Source organism: Macaca mulatta, chromosome 8, assembly GCF_049350105.2.
Source record: "Macaca mulatta isolate MMU2019108-1 chromosome 8, T2T-MMU8v2.0, whole genome shotgun sequence".
Lineage (NCBI taxonomy): Eukaryota > Metazoa > Chordata > Mammalia > Primates > Cercopithecidae > Macaca > Macaca mulatta.
In genome coordinates, this window is record NC_133413.1 from 77,375,300 (window position 1) to 77,385,613 (window position 10,314).

At 40.3% G+C, this 10,314-nt stretch overlaps 1 pseudogene; it reads left to right on the plus strand.

The window, feature by feature from the left end:
* Nucleotides 1-983: 983 nt before the first annotated feature.
* Nucleotides 984-3,395, plus strand: LOC144330580 (putative uncharacterized protein C8orf44; annotated as a pseudogene).
* The last annotated feature ends 6,919 nt before the right edge of the window (nucleotides 3,396-10,314 follow it).

Here is a 10,314-nt window from a genome sequence, read left to right on the forward strand (position 1 = left end):
ACTAAATTAGTTTTATTCTTTTTCCACTGTAGGTCTTCTCAGAGCCTTTCTATGCTAAGGACATTGTGACTCTCCAGAGAGCAATAGTGATGGCTCTAGAATGTCTAGGAAAAAGAAAGGCTTAATGTCAGGAGTCTGCTGGGGGCACACAACACTGGACTATGTCCTCCTGCACATTGTTTCATATCGAGTGTTTATTTTATGGTGATCTGGGATGCTGATAGAAATAATTGGATGTTAGTGCCCTAAGCCACCTCTGCACTATTTTCATTATTTATTTATTTATTTATTTATTTATTTATTTATTTATTGAGACAGAGTCTCGCTCTGTCACCCAGGCTGAATTGCAGTGGTGCGATCTTGGCTCACAGCAACCTCCGCCTCCCAGGTTCAAGCGATTCTCCTACCTCAGCCTCCCAACTAGCTGGAATTACAGGCACCTGCTACCATACCTGGCTAATTTTTGTAGTTTTTGTAGAGACGAGTTTCACCACTTTGGCCAGGCTGATCTCAAACTCTTGACATCAGGTTATCCACCTGCCTCAGCCTCCCTACTGGGATTACAGGCGTGAGCCACTGTGCCCGGTCCTCTCTGCACTATTATTGATATGTAGCATTTTCACACTTCTATGGCTATGAAACCATTTTGAACCTATATCAGAGGCGCACACTTTAGGAAAAACCAATACAGACAATAGTGCCTCTTGTTATGGTTTTTGCTTTTATCAGAGTGTTGGAAAAGGTCCTCTTTATCCCCAAGATCAGTTAATGCTTCCTTATGTTGTCATTTCTGTGGGCTTTTTTCCATTTAATGTTTTAATCCAGTTGAAATATATTTTTGTATATGATGTAAAAGACATTCAGCTCATTTTGTGTATGTATTTATTGATTGAAAAATGCCAGTTATTCCCAAACCTTGCATTAAATGTGTTTTTGTTTTTGTTTTCAGGTATGGAACCCTTCAGATCAAAGCTTACCAATAAATTCAGTATGTAGAACAGATTAGTGTAGTTGAAGTGGGGAAGAATGAGAGTTATCCCAACCAGCCAGCACCCCCTACTCCCATTCCCACACTTTCCCTCATGGGAGGCTGCCAGGAGCACTTTGAAAACCACTGGAAAGGCCGGGCACGATGGCTCATGCCTGCAATCCCAGCACTTTGGGAGGCCAAGCAGGCAGATCACCTGAGATCAGGAGTTTGAAACCAGCCTGGCCAACTTGGCGAAACCCCATGTTTACTAAAAATATGAAAATTAGCCAGGCGCAGTGGTGCACACCTATAATCCCAGCTACTGGAGAGGCTGAGGCAAGAGAATCGCTTGAACCTGGGAGGCGGAGGTTGCAGTGAGCTGAGATTGTGCCGTTGCACTCCAACCTGGGTAACAGAGTGAGACTTCGTCTCAAAAAAAAAAAGAAAACCCGTTGGAAAAATTCATCCTCTTATAAATGACTTGAAATGCCACCTCCGTAGTATACTACCTTAAAAACTTTACATACTTCAATTGTTTTTCTCTTTTTGTGCCAAGTCATACTTTAAAGAGCCCAAGAGCTTTATAACATAACAAAAGAAGAAACTGAAATGTCTAATAAATGTGTATGTAACAATATGAGTTGTTTGTGTCTTTTTTGGCCTATAAAATTAGCATAGAACTTTAAAATAATATGCAGCATTGGTAAGAGCTGAATAAATACCTTTAATATAGAGAAGATTTAACTTAGTAAAACTATGGTAGATAACGTGTGTCAAAAGTTTATAATGCTCATCGTTTGATCCAGCATCTCACAGGGTTTCACCCTAAAGAAATAAACAGAAGCATGTGAAAAAAATTTGCTATTATTGACAAAATTGAAGATGATCAATAACAGTGTGGGACTGGGTAAATGAATCATGACACATCCCCATGAGATGGGATACTCTTCAGCCATAGAAGTGATACTGTAGAAAGAAAAATAGTGAGTGCTTGTGATGAATCTGGCACCATACCAGGCACCTCATTTATACTGTCTTAAGCCTAACAATACCTCTATACGATTGGTATTATTATTCCCATTTATAAGTGAGAACACACTCAGAGAAGTTAGGTAAGGTTCAAACAACTAGTCAGGTAGTGTTGCTGAACTTCAACCCATGTCTACTCTTAACCCTTATTCTTAGCCACTGTCATGATACAAGAAAATACTATTTACTGACAGGTTGTTTTAATGCAATTTAACTGACATTAAACATCAGATGAAAACTCCTATATGCAATCCCTTCTTCCTTTCCAAAGTTCCTAGGCTTGGTAATTTTTTATCCTAAAGTGAATTTGTATGTTTTTTATTGCTTATGAAAGTATTACATGCCTACTCTAAGAATTCAAATTGTACAGAATATTATAAAATAGCTGCATCTTTAGTCGTAAATTATACCATCTGTATATGATATGATGGATTCATAGGCTCTTTCTCTTCCCTCAATTCTGTTCTTGCTGTGGTATCAGCTTGTGGGCCCTGGTTTTGGATAGAGATGAACTAGAAAGGCAAACTGAGTGGAGTGCAGGTGTGGGTGGTTGACTTTCACCACAGGTGATTAGAAACACTGATTCTGGAGCCAGTCTGGCTAGATGGAGTCCCAGCTCTTACTTACCAGCTGTTTGGACTTGGGCAACTAATAGGAGTGCTTACTGCTTGTGATATGCGTACATGGTTTCCCCATTTGGTCTTTATGAGTTAGATATTTTTATTCCCTTTTTATACAGATGACAAAACTAAAATTCAGGGAGGTTACATATGGAAGTAGAATGAATCATTAGACCCATTTCTAGGACTATGGACAAGATAAATACTGACAGCTGCTTGGCCAGGAGATAGCAAAATGCTGACAAATGAGAAACAGACCTGCATAGCCGTCACACCCTCTAGAACCAAGGGGTATTGTTTTAAGATAGAGGACTGGGGGAGTATCAGAAAGCTGTGCTTTGAAAACCTGACTGCTTTTAAGTATTTCCTATTTTGTTCTCATATTGTAGGTATTAGAATTATTTCTGAATTTATCAGTCTCTCATTTGTGCTTTGGGGAAGCAAAAAAGGCAAAAGGGCTCTTTGGCCATCTTCTGCTGGAGCTTTTAGGGAGGATGTGTCTCCGAGAGACCAGATGTGCCGAGTTTGAAATCCCAGAAGCCCAAGAGGAAAAGAACCACAGGGAGGAAAAGACTGTCCAAAGGCTTCTGGAGTCTTCTCTGCTCCAGAGAGACCTTGGAAGGTTTTGAATAATATTTCTCTGAGGATGGCCTTTCACTTACTCATCTGTCCAGCATGACTCATCCCCAGGAGTGTTGAGTAAGTGAAATTTTGCTGTATTCATGTTTTTGTGACTTATAAAATATGATGATAAGGAGAGAACATGAACTCTGGAGTCAGACATGTTAGCTCGGACACGATACTCTTGGCTTTGTCATTTAGTAGTTGAGTAATTTTTGGCAAGCTAACGTCTCTGGTCTTTCTCATCTGTAAAATGAGAATAAATGAAACCTACTAACCAGAATTGGTATGAAAATGAAATGTGGCAGAAAAAAAATGAAAGTGAATAGTATCACCACTGACACACAGGCACTCAAGGCCCTTCCTGTCTCCAATCAGGTATAAATTTGGGGCAACATTTGGCCAGGTCTTGTTTATCTTTCTGTTCATCTCTTCTGTCTAATTCAGTGCTTTGTTTACAATGAATGTCTTACAAATGCTGACTGAACACCACTAGCATACCTGCATGAACAATAGGTACATAAATTTTGGATTTGTTTTAATGCTTATTAATCTATCCTGTCAGAGAAGAACTGCCAGTTATAGATAAATATGCCAGGTCAGGGCTGAAGAGTTGGGCAGGTTGTTACCTGCATGGGGTCACTAGGCTCCAGTGGAGAGGTGGGGGCTAAGCTCTCACCCCCTCTGCAGCCACCTGGCACCCAGTTTCAGTTTCCTGAAAGGGAACCTTCTACCTGCTGACAACTGCCTCATCTCTTCTGAGGTTTCCTCTTATAAACAATTTGCTCTGCTTGAGTTTTTTTTATTTTGAAATTATGAAATACTTAAAATGTAAAGAAGATAATGTGACACACATTTACCCATAATTGAGATTGCCATAATTGCTGTAACTTTTTCAAAATTTTGACTTAATTTCAGACTTTCAGTAAAATTGGCCAGGTGTGATGGCTCATGCCTGTAATCCCAGCACTTTGGGAGGCCAAAGTGGGTAAATTACTTGAACCCAGCAGTTCGAGACTTGCCTGGGCAACATAGTAAGACCTCGTCTCTACTAAAAACAAATAAAAAAATAATTAGCCAACCATGGTGGTGCATGCCTGTAGTCCCAGCTACTCAGGAAGCTGAGGCAAGAGGATGACCTGAGCCCAGGGGAGTTGAGGCTGAAGCCTGGGTGACAGAGGAAGACGCTGCCTCAAAAAAAAAAAAAGAAAAAAGAAAAATTCTTTTTATTACAAAGAATTCCCATATACCTTCCACAGTTTCCCAAATGTTAATATTTTCCCACATTTGCTTTATCCTTGTCTCTCGATATTACATTTGCTGGTTATATTTTTCTGAACCATTTAGGAGAAATTTGCATACATGATGACTGTTTCCTCCTAAATACGCCAGTCCTAATTTTCTAAAAATAAGGATATTCTCTTACACAACCATGGAACAGTTATCAAAATCTGGGAAACTAACATTGATACAATACTTTAATCTACATACCTTATTCAGATTTCACCAGTTGTCCTACTAATATACTAAAATTATTTCTGGATTATGTCTGTCTCATTTATAGTAAAAGAAAATCCTGGATTATGCATTACACTCTGTTGTGTATCTTTAGTCTCCTTCACGCTGAACACTTCCTCAGTCTGGCTTTATCTTTCATGACATTGACATTTTATAAAAATACAGGCCAGTTTTTTTGGTTTTTTTTTTTCCTTTTTGAGATGGAGTCTCAGTCTGTTGCCCACGCTGGAGTGCAGTGGTGCGATCTCGGCTCACTGCAACCACTGCCTTCCGGGTTCAAGCGAGTCTCCTGCCTCAGCCTCCCAAGTAGCTGGGACTACAGGTGCCTGCCACCACGCCAGGCTAATTTTTTGTATTTTAGTAGAGATGAGTTTCACTGTGTTGCCCAGGGGTGGTCTTGACCTCCTGAGCTCACACAGTCAGCCCAACTTGGCCTCCCTAAGTGCTGGGATTACAGGCGTGAGCCACTGGCCTAGGCCAGTTACTTTTGCAGAATATCCTTCCATTTGGATTTTTCTTCTCTTTTCTTCCCTTCCTCCTTCTCTCCTCTCCCCTCTCCTCCTCTCCCCTCTCCTCCTCTTCCCCTCTCCTCCCCTCCCCTCCCCTCTCCTCTCCTCTCTCTCCCTCCTTCTTTCCTGTCCTTCCTTCCTTCCTTCTAAAGCATTTTAGGTAGAGCTAAAACTTCACCTCTGCACCCATCTCTTGCTCTCCCTGTCTGTTTCTTCCTTTGTCAAGGAAACTGCTTTCTAATGTGTTTTTGTCCTTTTACTACATGTGATAAGATCTATAGATACTGATTTTTTGGTATCTATTGAGACTTGCTTTTTGACCCAGTACATGACCACTTTTATAAATGTTCTGTATAATGTAAGAAAGAATGTGCACTCTTCAGTTCTTTAAATGAGTTAATAAGTGTAAAGCACTTACAACCAGTGCCTGTTGCATCATAAGAACCATGCAGTGTCAAATTTTTAAAATAATAATATGAATGTATAGTTTTATATAAATCCAATAGCTCAAATTTGTTAACTGTCTTGTTCATATTTTGTATGTTTGTGCTCTCAATCTTTAGATAAGTTCATTAAAACCTCCCTGTGATTGTGTTATGTCCGTTTTTGCATGTCTCCTACCAACTGTGTCTCCCGGCGTGGGAGTGAGAGGTCCAGGCCAGTCATCTGGATCCTGTCTCCCGATCCTTCCTGTGAGTGAGAGCTGTGCTTCACTGCACAGCAGAGAATTCAGACAGAAGTCTGGGCACTGACTGAGCAGAAAGGGCATCACAGGGACATAGAGATTAATGAATTCAAACAGACAGAGAATCACAGTGGCACTGCCATCTCCCCTTTTGTAAGCTTTTGCACTGCAGTCTAATCATCACTTGCTGCCCTCTGATATTTCTTCTCTCAAAATGCCTCTTCTGTTCTCCCAACACTAATTCCTCAGAAGTTTAGGCCAATTTTTTGGACAATAGTCACCAAATTCCCTGTTTTTAACATTTCAAAACTACATTTCAATATTCACCTGATACTTACGGGACCGGAAGCTTGAAGAGAAATGTTTCTTAACTGATTAAATATTGAATACTGTTGGCTGTACAGTGGTAAACAAAATACACATGGAGATTTCAGAAGAGTGGAGACATGAAACAAATAAATTGCTAGAGGATAGAGAGCTGGACTCTATAAGGGAAAAAACAATAAGTGGGGAAGGGTGTGCCAAGAGTAACATCCCAACCGGCTCTCAGAGGGTCACGGACCAGGGCAGACCTTGGCCACTAAGCTCTGAAAGAAGCCACGAAGCTAGAGCACATGCAACCAGGTGGTGTCCAAAAGACAGGGGCTAGCTCCCGGAGGGCTACATGAGCCACAGGAGAGCTTTGGATTGTGTTCCAGGAATGGGAATCCATTGAAGGGTTTTAGGAAGAGTGAGGCCAGGTGCAGTGGCTCACACCTGTAATCCCAGCACTTTGGGAAACTGAGGTGGGTGGATCACCTGAGGTCAGGAGTTCAAAACAAGCTTGACCACCATGGTGAAACCCTGTCTCTACTAAAAAATACAAAATTAACCAGGCATGGTAGTGCATGCCTGTAATCCCAGCTACTTGGGAGGCTGAGGCAGGAGAATCACCTGAACCTAGGAGGCGGAGGTTGCAGTGAGCCAAGATCATGCCATTGCACTCCAACCTGGGCAAATAAGAGTGAAACTCCATCTCGGAAAAAAAAAAAAAAGAAAAAGAAAAGAATGAGATGACTGTATTTATGGTCTTAAATACAGCTATAGCTAGTAGGTAGAGAATGACTACAGAGGGTCAAGAGTGGAAGCAGGAGCCGGATGTGGTGGCTCACGCCTGTAATCCAAGAATTTTTGAAGGTTGAGATGGGTGGATCACTTGAGGTCAGGAGTTCGAGACCAGCCTGGCCAAGATGGTGAAACCCCATCTCTATTAAAAATGCAAAAATTATCTTGTGTGTGACACACGCCTATAGTCCCAGCTACTCAGGAAGCTGAGGCAGGAGAATCACTTGAACCTGGGAGGCAGAGGTTGCAGTGAGCTGAGATCACGCCACTGTACTTTAGCCTGGGCGACAAAGTGAGACTCCATCTCAAAAAAAAAAAAAAAAAAAAAAGAATTGTTTACACAGTTCATGGTGACCACCATAGCCACCTCATAAGTCTGGAAGGTCTACTGTTATAACCATAACTCCCTCCCCTTCTTTGAATGTTTTGAGTATTTTGTTAAAAACTTTTCATTTTGAAAAAGTCAAACTTACATAAGAGAATAGCACAATAAACATCCATGACTTTGATTCAATAATTCTTGTTTGCCAATATTCACATCACCTGACTTTTTTTCTATACTGTAATATTTTAAAGCAAATCCTAAATATTGTGTAATTTTGTTCCTTCATTAATCAAGGATCCATCTCTAAGATATGAACATTTTCTTACGTACTACAAAGCCATGTTCATTAAACTAATAATTTATTAGTAATATCTAATATCAATTCCATAACCAGATATCCTTGATTATGTCAAAAATGTCTTTTTACAGTTGATTCATTTGAATCAGGATCTCACTAAGGTCCACACAATGCATTTGGTTGTTAGATCTTTTAGTTCTCTTTTAATCCAGGACACTGCTTTTTTTCCCTCCTTTTTACTTTCACTCTTTTTAGAAAATGTATGTTACTGACTCATAGAAACTGAATTAATTGTCCTATAAAAGTCTCAATACTATTATAAATAACAAAAATTCATAAATTTTTTTTAAAAAGGACAAACTATGGTGTTTGAGGCTTAACTTTAAACTTCAGCAAGTCAGATTATCACTTTGGAATGTTCTTTGAAGTATATGGCATATAGTCCAGTCCAGTGAACCATAAAAACTTCCTACTTGGCACACATATTGCACATTGTTTAATAAGAATGCTTATTGCACATTAATAAGAATGCTTGTGCTTAGTGTTTTTTGTTTGTTTGTTTGTTTGTTTGGAGACAGAGCTTTGCTTTTGTCACCCAGGCTGTATACAGTGCAATGGCATGATCTCAGCTCACTGCAACTTCTGCCTCCCAGGTTCAAGCAATTCTCCTGCCCCAGCCTCCCAAGCAGCTGAGATTACAGGCGTGCCACCATGTCCAGCTAATTTTTGTATTTTTAGTAGAGTCGGGGTTTCACCATGTTGGCCAGGCTGGTCTCAAACTCCTTACCTCAGGCAGTCTGCCCATCTCAGCCTTCCAAAGTGCTGGGATGACAGGCGTGAGCCACCACGCCCAGCCATGCATAGTGTTTTAATTTATCATCCAGTCTTCTCAGGTGCTTGACCTGCTTACTATGATTTGTCAACTGTTGTTAAGTTAACTGAATCTAAAAATAGCACACGGTTTCTCAGACTTTTTTTTTTTTTTTTTTTTTTTTTTTGAGATGGAGTCTCGCTTTGTCGCCCAGGCTGGAGTGCAGTGGCCGGATCTCAGCTCACTGCAACCTCCGCCTCCTGGGTTTACGCCATTCTCCTGCCTCAGCCTCCCGAGTAGCTGGGACTACAGGCGCCCACCACCTCGCCCGGCTAGTTTTTTGTATTTTTAGTAGAGACGGGGTTTCACCATATTAGCCAGGATGGTCTCGATCTCCTGACCTCGTGATCCGCCCGTCTCGGCCTCCCAAAGTGCTGGGATTACAGGCTTGAGCCACCGCGCCCGGCCTAGTTTCTCAGACATTTTTAAAAACCATTAAGATGATACTTCAGTTTGCTAACCTCAGTCTTCACTTCAGAAATTAGAAAACTAAAAATAGTTGAAATGAAGGTAGCACCAGTAAAAACCAAGTTTGTTTCCACTTTGAGGATATATAGAAGGAGCCATGACCAAATAACACATGTGTTCTTCAACCCAGTGTCTGTCTTCACCAAGAAGGATGACTTTGGTTGGCTGTAATTGGCCACTGTTGTCAATGGAGTAGAGAGTCTTGCTACCTGCAGGAACTAGAATTATATCACTGGGATTTTTGGCTTTGTTTCTTCAATGGGTTGTAGTGTATGAATATTATTATAAAATAAAATGATTTTAAAATATCCATCTAATGTTAATCATTTTGAATTATTTACTGATTTGATGATTCAAAGCCAGTGTATATTTACAGAAAATGGGGTTTTTATCTCCCATTGAATTTGTGCTCATACATTCTGGGCTTAATCCTGATTCTACCACTTGCCAGCTCTATGACACTAGAGAAATCATTTAACTTTTCTGAGCCATAATATCCAATGTGTAATAATCACATCACAGTAAATGGAGTATCTGTCACCTCAAGCATTTATCATTTCTTTGTGTTTGAGACAGTGAATTAAAAATTTAGCTTGGGTAATTCTGGGTGTGTTTATTGGATCAGGCCTTAAACTAGGAGGCATTTTACAGAGACACATTAGTTACTTTGAGATGAAAGAGGGTTAGGAGCCAGGATCCTTGAATTGTCAAATAGCCATTTACTATGGCTTCAGCCACTCCTCCTTGATCCCTATAGTAGATACGTGTTTAGAGGACCAGGCTGGACAGACACTGGCCATCAATACATCCAGAACCTTGACATAGTGTCTGGGATGAATTGACTAGTCAGTGGATGACCTCCCCGCATCTTCACTGATAATTAGTCACTGATAATTAGTCATTCTCATAATTAGTGTTCCCATAGCTCTTTGGATTCCTCATATCCTGCCTTGTATTATATGTGCTTGTATACAAATATATACCTTCCACTAAAATATAGGTTTCTTGAGTAGGGATCACATTACTTATCTTTCTAACTTCCTGTGCTTAGCATAGAACTTTTAATGTAGTAAGAACTAGATAAGTGTTTCATTTAATTGAATTGGCACTCAAAGAGCCAGAAAACATCATAGCCAGTTATCCTGGTGCTGTTTATTAAATAAGCCAGTCTTTCCCCACTGATCTAAAGTGCTACTTTGAGCATGTATGAAATCTTAAATGTATGAACTTGATTTATTTTGTGGATTCTATTCCACCCCACTGCTCCACTTGTCTTTTCCTGGTCAGTACCGTTCT